The sequence below is a fragment of the Etheostoma spectabile genome, unplaced genomic scaffold, assembly GCF_008692095.1.
Source record: "Etheostoma spectabile isolate EspeVRDwgs_2016 unplaced genomic scaffold, UIUC_Espe_1.0 scaffold00569390, whole genome shotgun sequence".
Lineage (NCBI taxonomy): Eukaryota > Metazoa > Chordata > Actinopteri > Perciformes > Percidae > Etheostoma > Etheostoma spectabile.
Genome location: NW_022605103.1, coordinates 23,820 through 36,239, shown reverse-complemented (window position 1 = coordinate 36,239; position 12,420 = coordinate 23,820). Strand labels below are relative to the sequence as shown.

Genomic DNA, 12,420 nt, shown 5'->3' with positions numbered 1-12,420 from the left:
AATATAGTGTCATAGTGTAAACAGATGTCAATGAGATGATTGGAAGTATTTTAAATGAGGTCTGCTGATTGATCTCCAACTCTGGCTCAAATCAGAACCTACTTATACACAAAAATTATAACAACCAAAAACATCACCCAAAAAAAGCTGTTGCAGAAGAGTTGAACCGTAACATGACAAAAGCATGATTTAAATATAACACGTCCATTATGTGTTTGTTGTCATGTTGGTTTTCATGTTTCCTATTGAAACTTTATACGTAAAAATGTGGATTTAAATGTGAATGAAAATGATTCAGAAAATGTGCATGGTCCACAAACTAAGCTGTTGTCTCAGTACAATTTCTAAAAATGCTACCTAGGTGATGACCTCTTTAAACACTATGTCCTAATGTTTGTTGGTGACATTGTCTGACAAGTGATGCATTCACACTTTGAGAGGGAACAATGACTGCACCTGTACTCCATGAAAATGAAAACAACAGAATGGAAGATAAGTACATCCATCCATCCATCCATGTATCTTCATCCGCTTATCCGGTATCGGGTCGCGGGGGCAGCAGCTCCAGTAGGGGACCCCAAACTTCCCTTTCCCGAGCCACATCAACCAGCTCCGACTGGGGGATCCCGAGGCGTTCCCAGGCCAGGTTGGAGATATAATCTCTCCACCTAGTCTTGGGTCTTCCCCGAGGCCTCCTCCCAGCTGGACGTGCCTGGAACACCTCCCTAGGGAGGCGCCCAGGAGGCATCCTTACCAGATGCCCGAACCACCTCAACTGGCTCCTTTCGACGCGAAGGAGCAGCGGCTCTACTCCGAGCTCCTCTCGGATGACTGAGCTTCTCACCCTATCTCTAAGGGAGACACCAGCCACCCTCCTGAGGAAACCCATTTCGGCCGCTTGTACCCTGGATCTCGTTCTTTCGGTCATGACCCAGCCTTCATGACCATAGGTGAGGGTAGGAACAAAAATTGCCCGGTAGATCGAGAGCTTTGCCTTCTGGCTCAGCTCTCTTTTCGTCACAACGGTGCGATAAACGGAATGTAATACCGCACCGGCTGCTCCGATTCTCCGACCAATCTCACGCTCCATGGTCCCCTCACTCGCGAACAAGACCCCAAGGTACTTAAACTCCTTCACTTGGGGTAAGGACTCACTCCCCACCCAAAGAAAGCACTCCATCGGTTTCCTGCTGAGAACCATGGCCTCAGATTTAGAGGTGCTGATCCTCATCCCAGCCGCTTCACACTCGGCTGCGAACCGATCCAGTGAGTGCTGAAGGTCACAGACCGTTGATGCCATCAGGACCACATCATCCGCAAAAAGCAGCGATGAGATCCCGAGCCCACCGAACTGCAACCCCTCCCCGCCCCGACTACGCCTCGATATCCTGTCCATAAATATTACAAACAGGATTGATGACAAAGCCTACTCCAAGGTGCTGGAAAGGAGGGTTCGGCCGATAGTCAAACCTCGGATTGAAGAGGAACAATGCGGATTCCGTCCTGGTCGTGGAACAACGGATCAGATCTTTACTCTCGCAAGGATCTTGGAGGGGGCCTGGGAGTATGCCCAACCAGTCTACATGTGTTTTGTGGATCTGGAGAAGGCGTATGACCGGGTCCCCCGGGAGAAATTGTGGGAGGTGCTGCGGGAATATGGGGTGAGGGGGTCCCTTTTTAGGGCCATCCAATCTCTGTATGACCAAAGCGAGAGCTGTGTCCGGGTTCTCGGCAGTAAGTTGGACTCGTTCCAGGTGAGGGTTGGCCTCCGCCAGGGCTGCGCTTTGTCAAGATAAGTACAGAGCCCCGAAAAAAAAAAATGTACTGGGGACAAACACTTTTGCGAGATCTTGACTTTGTTTTGCAAGTTATCGAGTTTTATTTGCAAGATCTCGTAAATCAACAAACAATAAGGCTCACCTAACTAGTAGCCAGCTAGTAGAACAACATGATTAAATTTCCTTGGTTGTCTAAATACATCCAATGTTTATTTTGATAAGCATTACTAATTAATACATGCCAAAGTGAAGTGTTACACTAGTGAAATGGACTTTGTTGTTGACTCTTGATGTCAGTGACTGCAGGCTGACCTTAGTAGCTAGCTAGTATCTAGCTAGTAGCATGACATGATTACACATCCTTGGTTGTCTAAATACTTCTATCGTTTATTTTGATATGCATGTATACGATCAGGAACAATGAAAACACAATGAAAATGATGGATGTATTTAGACAACCGAGGAGATTTAATCATGTCTTGCTATTAGCTAGATACTAGCTAGCTACTAAGCTTAGTTTGCAGTCATTGACATCCACAGTCAACAACAATGTCTATTATAACATAACATGTCCATTATAATTGTAACACTTGATAGATAGTTAGCCTAATTGTTTGTTGGATTTGTGAGAGCTTGCAAATAAAACTCGATATCTCGCAAAACAAAGTCAAGATCTCGCAAAAATGTTTTTCCCAGTATGTTTTTTTAAATTTTAAATTTTGTTGTTGTTGTTTCCCCCCCTCTATGTCACCTCGGGGCTCCGTAGATAAGCCATAATGCAAAAGGAGGAACCGTTACAGACTGTACATGGAACACCAATGTCATGGATGGGTTTCGTAAAGCACGCTGCTGTTACTGTGAGAGTATTGTGTACTTTTAGACATACTCGATCCAAGCATATCCATAGACCCTTGTAGCTCATCTGGTTGAGGGTGTGCCCCACGAACAAAGGCTCAATCCTTACTGCAGCAGCCTGGGGTTTGAGTCCGACCCACGGCTCTTTGCTGCACGGGGGGTGACTCTTGATGCTGTCCTGTCAAATAAAGGCCTAAAATGCTCCAAAAATTATCTATAAAAAAAAAGTGCAGATCACCAGTAGTGTCACGAAGGGACATTTGGGAGCCTGCATTGAGCTGATGGGACATCAGCTCAAGTTGGGACAAGCAAGCGTCAACCACCACAGCTGACATATCAAAATGCTCCAAAACATACTTCTCTAAAAGTCAAACTCACCCTGAAGACGCAAAGAAGAAGGAAAATTAGCACACAAAACTTTTAAATGGAATTCTATGCAGTTGGAGACTTTTTGCATCTAGTGGTACATCTTAGTTGTACTGCATTTTAAAGCACTTCTGTATTGATTGCAGCTTTCAGCCATGGGTAAGGCTGCTTGAGCATATGCTATCCATTCAAAGTACTATTCTCATACTCATATTGTACCATCAAGGAAAAAATCAGTACATGCATAAAAAAATGTTAACTGTGCGACTCATTGTAAAACAATGGTTACGTCATGTAACTCCAAATTCTATGAGTATGGGCAGAGCCTTCTAAGAGCTTCATGAAAATTTCTTTCGAACCCTTGTGCCCTGCACAGGTCTCTCCTATGTCTGCAGTTACTGTATATCACAGCTGCAAGACCAGAGATCTCCAGAGATCAGAATTTTTCTTCAGCCAATGTTAGTGAAAAAAGTGGCCTGGAATTAGAGGGCTATGTCTATACTCATAAAATATGGAGTTACAATACATAACTATTGTTCTATTTTCGTATAGCTAGATGTTGCTTTTGGGTTAAGGACGAAGCTAATATAGTCAATTCCACCTGTGACACCAAAATCCTCAAACAGATAGCATAGACTAGCTCCTCTTCCTTCTCACAGTGTACAGGTTTCTAACCTCTCAAAGTGCTCCCGTTCAGTGGCCAGGACAACAGCCGTTGGCTTATCAATCATATGGCAGCTGTCATGATGATGACGCCCCGCCCCCCCGAGTTGGGAACCGTGATGCGCTTGTGTGTTTTAGAGCCATTAGAATGGCCGTCAGGCTCTCTTCCTGAATGAGAGCCAGGAGACGAGAAGTCAGGGGGACAGTGGGAAAAGCAAGCCCAGTCTTGCACCTTCATCTAGATCCTCAGTGCGCCCTGTGCATTCTTTCAGAATCAGAATCAGAATCAGCTTTATTTGCCAGGTATGAGGACACATACGAGGAATTTTTCTTTGGAGCATCGTTGCTACACACAAAACAACCAAAACAAAAATATACACACTAATATATACACAATATATACATACTCTAAACAGAACAATATAGAGGCATGAGTGAACGAAGAGTTCAATAAAAATTATTTAAATATGGAGCATAGTGCAAGGATACTGGGATAAATAGTATAATGTTATTATATTACAATATGAACAGTATGAACATTATGGACAGTTCTGAAATAGGAAATGAGAATGATGAATAAATAACAATGAGAGAGATGTGAGAATGGGAATGATGAGTAAATAGTAAATAATAAGTGAGAAATGAGAATGATAAATAAATAGTAAATAATAAGTGAGATATGAGAATGAGAATGATGAATAATACTAAATAAGTGGAATAATAAGTGGAACCAGTAAACAGGTGCTGTAGAGACAGTGATTACTGGGTTATTGACCAGAATTGAACCTGACACTGTGGGTAAGAAGTCAGCTGTTCATCAGAGAAATGGCTTGTGGGTAGAAACTGTTCCTGAATCTTTTGGTTTTGGCGAACAGTGCTCTGTAGCGCCTACCAGAGGGGAGAAGCTGGAACAAGTTGTCTCCGGGGTGAGATGGGTCTGCAGTGATGGTTTCTGCCCGTTTCCTGACTCTGGATGTGTATAAGTCATGAACGGAGGGCAGGTGGGCACCGATGATCTTTTCTGTTGTCCTAACTGTCCGTTGTAGTCTGCTCCTGTCCTTTTTGGTGGCAGATCCAAACCAGACAGTGATGGACGTGCAGAGGACAGACTGGACAATGGCTGTATAGAAGTGGATCAGCAGCTCCTTATGCAGGTTGAGCTTCCTCAGCTGGCGCAGGAAGTACATCCTCTGCTGGGCCTTTGTGAGGCAAACTGATACACTTTCGCACTCCTTTTATGTATCAAAATTATATTGTTTGCTTTAAAACCTGTTACGTTCCATGACTGGCCTGCTTAACGTTGTGAGGCCCTGTCGCGTGGATTCTGAAGGTGCTCCATAATTAAGATTAAAATCATCGTAATTAATGCAAAGCACATTCCTCATGGGCACATTGGTGCAGGAGGATGGAGACATTGCATACCAGCTCTAATAGAATCACATGCCGTTAAGACCTAGTGAATCATGGAGACACATCAAATAAAAGCGGATGATAAATGGCATGGAGATGTCCAAAACACCATTGCGCAGATGTCAGACACTGGCATTCCTCTGAGGAGGGTCGTGGGTGCTGATAACGCTCTTGGGAGTGTGCCCGGATGCCACTCCCTTTACACTAAAAGCATGGGTGATATCCTTACACACCGTGCACACTGTGCATTCTCTCGTGAGACAAACAGATCCACTTTTTCCACTTAGCATGCCTTGTTTTCTTGTATAAACAACAAAACAAGGCACGCTAAGGGGGGGACTCAGGATTCTCAACAATCCTGGTAATCAGCTGGGAGGTGGAGAATAACAGAGTAAGCTATCAACACACACTTTAAATAGAGACTGACTGAGAAGAAACTGCTCTTGAAACTGTGTGGCCTTCAAAAGCGCTGTTATGTTTCCAACTCTCAGTTGGAGTAAGACATACCTTCCTAGTGCCCCTTTCACTGCCTCTGATACTGCTGTTTTTTAAAATAACTTTATTTTAAAGCTTTTCTGCATAACAGTAGTACAAATAGACAAACACCTAAGAAACAAAAACAAAGCCAAAACATAAACTGCCAATTCATATCAAATAGTATGTATCTATATAGTCTATATAGTCCACCCAAAAAACTGAAAAGAATGTCCACGAGTTTTGAAAATTACAGTTCCATGGTGTTGGGTGGAAGTAAGTTTAAAGAAGGCCCAAATCAATAGCAGGGTCCCTGCAAACAAATAAATGTAAGCAAATTACGTTATGCGAACATAACAATTCACATCATACAGTACAACACATTCTAATACCATTAAACCACATCCCGAGACTGGTCTTTCTTAATACGGTCTGTGAAACGCCCCCAGATCTTATGGAATTTGCGACGGTTGGCTGACAAAGTATAGCGCAGCTCCTCCAGGTACAAGCAGGATGCCATATCATTCAACCATATCTTAAAACAAGGTGGGGACGCTGAATTCCATTCACTTAAAATTACTCTTTTGCCTATGACCATACCAAACATAAGAGCTGTAAATCTATAGAGTGAATAAGGGGAGCAACCCAGTATAGCAAAGAGGCCATCAGGTCTTAATGGAATTTTATATATAGCACTTTACAATTGAAAAATGTCACCCCAAAAGCCTATGAGCTTGGGACACGCCCCAAAAAGATGACCCAGAGTCCCATCACTGGATTTACATTCATCACAGGTGGCAGAGACAGAGGGAAATATCCTATTCAGTTTAGTTTTAGAAAAGTGCAGTCGTTGAATGACTTTAAACTGAATAAGCTGAAGTCTAGCATTGATAGAACATGCCTTGATTTTCTCCAATGCCCATAACCATAGACCATCTGAAATATCCTTTCCTGTGTCTTTGGCCCAAGCTTCTGTAATGTGAAGAGAAGAGGTAACCGAAGGAAAGAGGGCAGGAAACTGTGAAGTCAAACCTTTGGTTGTGGGTTTAGATGTCAGAAGATGGTAAAATTTGTGTTGTGTGGGCACTGACTCCTTTACACAGTTTATGATGCCATTGTTTGCGAGTCAACTCAGGTGTGGATTGGACCAGGTGGGTGCTACTTACAGGGCCTTATGGCCACATCTTGCGGGAGATATTGCTGTGGGGGAAGAGGGTAGTATGGTGGAGCTGGAGACGGGGCTTGGGGCTGACATCTTGGTGCCGCTGTTGTGGCTGAGGCGCTGCTATCCAGGAGATGTGTTTCCGCATCTCCTCCACTACCTTTAGGACGTCCAAACAACCCACCAGTGGCAATGGGGCAGTCCAAGAGCACACTTCTGCTATTGGCTGGGAGTTGTGACCTGTGCAGGCAGATGTAGATATAACCCCGAGGGACAGCAAAAGGCTTAGTATGTGGGAGAGAGCAGAGCGATGGTGTTTTGCACCACGTTTCTCTAAGTGGCACACAAGTGTGCGTGGTCAGTGCAGCAAGCGTGGACCTGGTCCCAGGCAGTGTGGGCTTCCGTCGGCCGAAAAAACTGGCTTTTGAACGCGGGATGGAGGCCAGGCTCTGCCACAGTGGTGGGACCACTGGGAACTCCGTTTTCATGTCGCCTTGGACCCTAGTGAATGGTGCATAGCAAGACATTGGTGCTGTCCGTTTCTTGGGTTCGGAGAATGCTTACTCAGCATTCACACAGGTCAAGAACAAAAACCTTAGCAGCGGGCAGGGAGCCCGTTTGATGCGGAGAAGTAAGCCGCTGATTATGTAAAAAATAACAATCACGATTATTTTGGTCAATATTGAAATCCCAATTATTCAACCCATTAACCTTTGGATATAATAGTGTCCAGGTATAATCTTTTAGTGTCCTTGGATCCGAATAAAATCTGTTTTACTACTGATTCGGTACAGCTTTTACAGATGTCACACATAACTTTACAGCTAATGAACAATTACAGATACATAACACAATATTGCATTACATGTCACATTTTTACTCACTATGACCACTACAAGCCTACTGTCATTACTTAACATTGTGCTAAAATATGAACAATAATGTTGCCCTCAGAGGGCTTATTTACTACCTACTGAAGGAAAAATCCAGCACATAGACGGTACCTTAGAATAACGTTACGTGACTCATGTTGACTCATTTTACATGCAGTTTAACAGAAAAACTAAATGTTGAGGGAACATTACTAGGTTTTTTCATGTTGGTTTTGAGCGGTAGGCCTATGCACCCACCTTGAAAAGGTTTTAAACAGCAAGTGAATACAACGTGTTGGGGGAATACTACTTCTACTACAGCGGGGAGGCAGAGGGACCGCAGGGTTAGCTAACGTTAACTTTTCCCAGACAACAGAGTTGGATTTGCCTTTTTTGCTCACAAAATTGCTGTGGCTGCCCTCCTTCTGCCATCTTTACTTGCGCTGAGTTTTCAAATTCCAGTGGATGCACATGACTTGCACCCCTGACTGTTGAGACTGTTGAGATTTTCAGCTTTGGGAGGGGCGGATGTGTGCGTGCGGATGTACACAAGACAAAATAAGAGTGTTATTGCAAAACAAACATGGCAAAATAATCGTTTTTTCTCAATTATGCTATTTTTGTGAACATGGGGGAGCCGAAATTGAAATTCAATTAATTGCACAGCCCTACCCTGATGTGGTGCACCCCTTTTGGCCCACAGTGGTGGGGCTCCATAATCCTCTTCTGTTTTGAGCTTCAGTCCTCCCAACGAGGAGGCAAACGGAGATTTGCCGGCAGGATGTTGCCGTCACAGGCGGACACCGCTGTTCTTTGACGTCTTCACAATGAAGAACAATAGAGAGAAGATCTCTGGTCTAGCAGCTGTAATATATAGTAACTGCGGATGTAAGAGACAAGGTCGCGAAATAAATCTTCACGCAAAGGATAAACCCAATAGCAACTGCTCTAGCAACTGCTCTTAGAGGGCAAAGCCTATACAAAATGGAATAGTAGAATGTCTTTTTAACTTACACTTCCCAGTCTCAAGTGCTCACTATCTTTGTATGCACACAATGTCTTTTATTATTTACACTTCCCAGTCTCATAGTAATATACTCACTATATGTGTATGCACACAATGTGTCTGATGTTACTGTTCACATTACTAAGTGAAGTTTTAGCTAATATAAATGAGCAAAAGCAAGTACTACATGTTCTACAAGCGCTTTTAAGGACCAAAAAATGTCAAAGCTTTAAAACAAACAAGAAAAATGCAACAAAAAATGCATGCTATATTGCAAAACTATATTACAATGTCTATGGTGTTAATTGTATACCATCAATTGATTCAGAGGATGATGGTTATCATGGAATTTTGTTTCTTAATGCCTGTGATAAAAATCACAAGAATTACATGCTCTGTACATTGCTTACAGTATCTCAATCATTACCAATACATTTTAGGATTGCATTTTGGAAATAAAGAACACAGTAATTAAGCGCTATTTTTGAGTATGTGGCATATTCTTTTAAAGTCCTTGAGGGGGTTCTGAATTGTATGTACCCATATTTCACATCTACTATAAGTGGCTTTTATCAGGATAGAAAAAAAGGACGGATCAGTTTCACATTCACCACCTGTGAACTCTCCCACACAAAAATTATTCCCTTGTTTTAGCTGTTCTTTCCTGTGTATATCTCTGAAAACTCCTGACAGAATATTCACAAAACTATATCACCTTCAGCCCTCTTCCTGACTGACGCATTTAAAACCTCATTCATTGAAAAGGATCAACACTTCATTTCAACATTTTGAATTCTACGAACACTTTATTCCAATGAGCTAGGTGAAATTGATACAAAAGGGAAATAGAATTGTATCAGAAATCAGTTTGAACATGGCAAAACAGTGTAAAGTTAAGTTAAAGTGACTATATGTAACTTTTTGTTTTGTTTCTAAACCTCTGTCCCTTTTCATATAATGACCTGTAACAGCAAATGAGACTAACAGTAAAAAGAAAGCTATTTTTATATCCTCTTTAGTAAGACATCTTCAAGGGTTGAATTTTTTCCGCAGAGTCACAAATGATGTGCCGCAGGTAGACAGCACTACAGTTACACATTCTGATGTGTCACAGATTTCTTTGTAACACCAGAAAAGCCAGTGTTAGCGTATGCCAGCGGAGCCAAGTAAAAGGAAGCAGGAGATTTCTTTATATAAGCCTAATTGTACATTAATGTTATTTTAGAAGTCATCTGTTGTAGTTATGCCAGATACTGGGGAAGGACCATCCCAGAAAGGAAGGAAATTAAATGAAGAACAACTAAAAGCCATTAGGGAAAAGGAAAGTGAAAAATAACGCAAGTCACACTATTAACAGATGGAGACAATTACAGGATTTTCACATAGAAACATCTTCATAAAAGCATCTGGTAAGAAATGACTGCAGTGCTGTTTTAGTGATGAAAACAACGTCTTTCCACCACAATAAGTTGCTTTAGCTCAATTAGTTGCTTTAGCTCACAAAACGCATGCTTTCTTAATAGAAACATTTTTATGAGAACATTTTTATGGACATGACTGCAAAGCTGTTATGACAGAAATTAGGTTTTTACACATTGTAAGCTGTAATACACGATTCTGACACAGATCATCTTTATAAGAGCATCTGGTAAGAAATTACTGCAATGTTGTTAGGATGAAAACAAGTCAACCACTATAAGCTGTTTTAGCTCAATTCACGATCTGACATAGGATAACAGCTTCTGTTAAGAAAGAACAGCAATGCCAATTTAGTGGTGGGAACAAGATTTTTCCAACACAAGAAGCTGTTTGAGCTGAATTCACATGATTCTGGCATAGAAGCATCTTTGTAACAGCTTCTGCAACTACACATCTGTTTTAACGATAGAAACAAAGTTTATACGTTAGGCCAAAATTAGGCATATTCTATATCAAAACAACCTAACTGGTCCATGCATTTGTTACTTCCAGGCTGGACTACTGTAATTCCTTACTTTCCAGATGCTCAAATAAGTCCCTTAAGACTCTCTAGCTGTTTCGGTTATTCCTATGGAACCAGCCTCCAGTCTATGTGAGGGAAGCAGACACCGTCACCACATTTAAGAGTAAACTTAAAACTCTCCTCTTTGATAAAGCTTGTAGTTAGGCAGTGAGGAGTTGCAGCGTTCGCCTAGACCGGCGGAGGAGAATGTATAGCTTAAGACACAGCACCCCTTCTCTACTTATCTTCATAGTCATCAGACTCGTCCACCTACCCTTATAGAACTGGCTCAGGTCTGCCTTACACCAGCTCTTAATTACGCGGTTATAGTTTAAGACTGCCAAGGGACCTCTTTGACACATTGAGCTTCTCTCCTCTCCCTTTCCACCTGTGTGCATCTATGTCCTAGAAATGCTTGTTACTAACCTAGCTCTAGTGAGCTTATTCCCTGGAGCCCAGCAGTTTTCCTTGCATTAGGGTGGCACCTAAATCATGGATGCAGCTGTCGCCGTGGTCCTGCTTCGCGCCCTGCTATACCCTGCTATGCTCTGCAGTGCCCTACTACGTCCTGCATTGCCAAACTACTGCAACTTCTATTTCTAGTTATAGTTCCATTATCTTTGTGACGGTTATTGCCACTGTTCATCACACCCCCAACCGGCATTGTCAGACACCACCTACCAAGAGCCTGGGTCTGTCCGAGGTTCCTCCCTAAAAGGAAGTTTTCCTCACCACCTGAGGTTTCTTCCTAAAAGGAAGTTTTTCCTCGCCACTGTCACACTAAATGCTTGCTCTTGGGGAATTACTGGAGATGTTGGGTCTTTGTAAAGTGTGGGTTTTGTTATGGGACAAGGAGGAAGGACCCAAAGGCAGAGACGAGAGCGGCAGGCAGGCAGGTGGGGGTAAACAGGAGTTTATTATAACACTTCTTCAAACAAAGGGAGCCAAAAAAGGGCAAAATCCAAAACACTCCAAAACCCAAGCAAGCAACACATGGGAAAAGGTCCAGGGGAAAAGAAAGGGCAAAAACCACATAAAGAAACTCACAGGTAAAAATGGGGAACGACGAACAGGAACACACAGGCTGGGTAGCGCTGACGGGACCTCGTTGACAGGACAAACAGGCTGGGCAGACTGGCAAGACAAAGGCAAACTGGAAGACTCACAGGGTGACAGAAAAATGATCTGACACAAGACAAAAGGAACACAGGGGTTAAGTACAAGAGGTAACGAGGTAACGGGGAACAAGTGAGACATCAGGTGAATCACATTAGGGCGGGGCAGGACAATCAGACAGGCAAAAGTAAAGCTGGGCAAGACGAGACAGAACAGGAAACCAGACTATCAACATAAAACAGGAAGCAGAACAAATACTTACCGGGGAACACAAGACCGGACCAGCAACACAAGACAAGGGAGAAAACTAAGACAAAAACACAGGGAGGCCAAAGAACGGGAAAAATAAACCCAAACAAAAACCCCAAACCACAACAGGTTTTCCCCCGATCGTAATAGATGAGTTATCCTATATTAGTGTCCACAGGGACTGTGCCACAGATTCTGTTGGGTAACTATGTAGCTTTTTTCGGACATAATAGATAAAGCATAAGCATGGGTGTGTAAGATCTTTTCAGCACTTTTTAACAAATCGACAATGTTTTAATTGATTAGATGTTACATATTTCTCTTCAATACTGGTCCAAGATGGTTTAGGTTGACTAGATCTAACTTGCTTCAGTTCAGAAACTCACACAACACTCTCCATCATACAGTTGTAAAAGGGAGGGGGGGGGGCAAACCATAACCAATGGAAACGACACTCTCTGCTGAGTTCAATAATACCTCACACAAGA

At 42.6% G+C, this 12,420-nt stretch overlaps 1 long non-coding RNA gene across 1 annotated transcript; it reads left to right on the top strand.

The window, feature by feature from the left end:
• The first annotated feature begins 384 nt into the window (after nucleotides 1–384).
• Nucleotides 385–11,105, top strand: LOC116684924 (uncharacterized). The gene is made up of 3 exons (XR_004330873.1): nucleotides 385–396; nucleotides 6,992–6,996; nucleotides 11,022–11,105. It is a non-coding gene; the product is annotated as an uncharacterized LOC116684924 (long non-coding RNA).
• The last annotated feature ends 1,315 nt before the right edge of the window (nucleotides 11,106–12,420 follow it).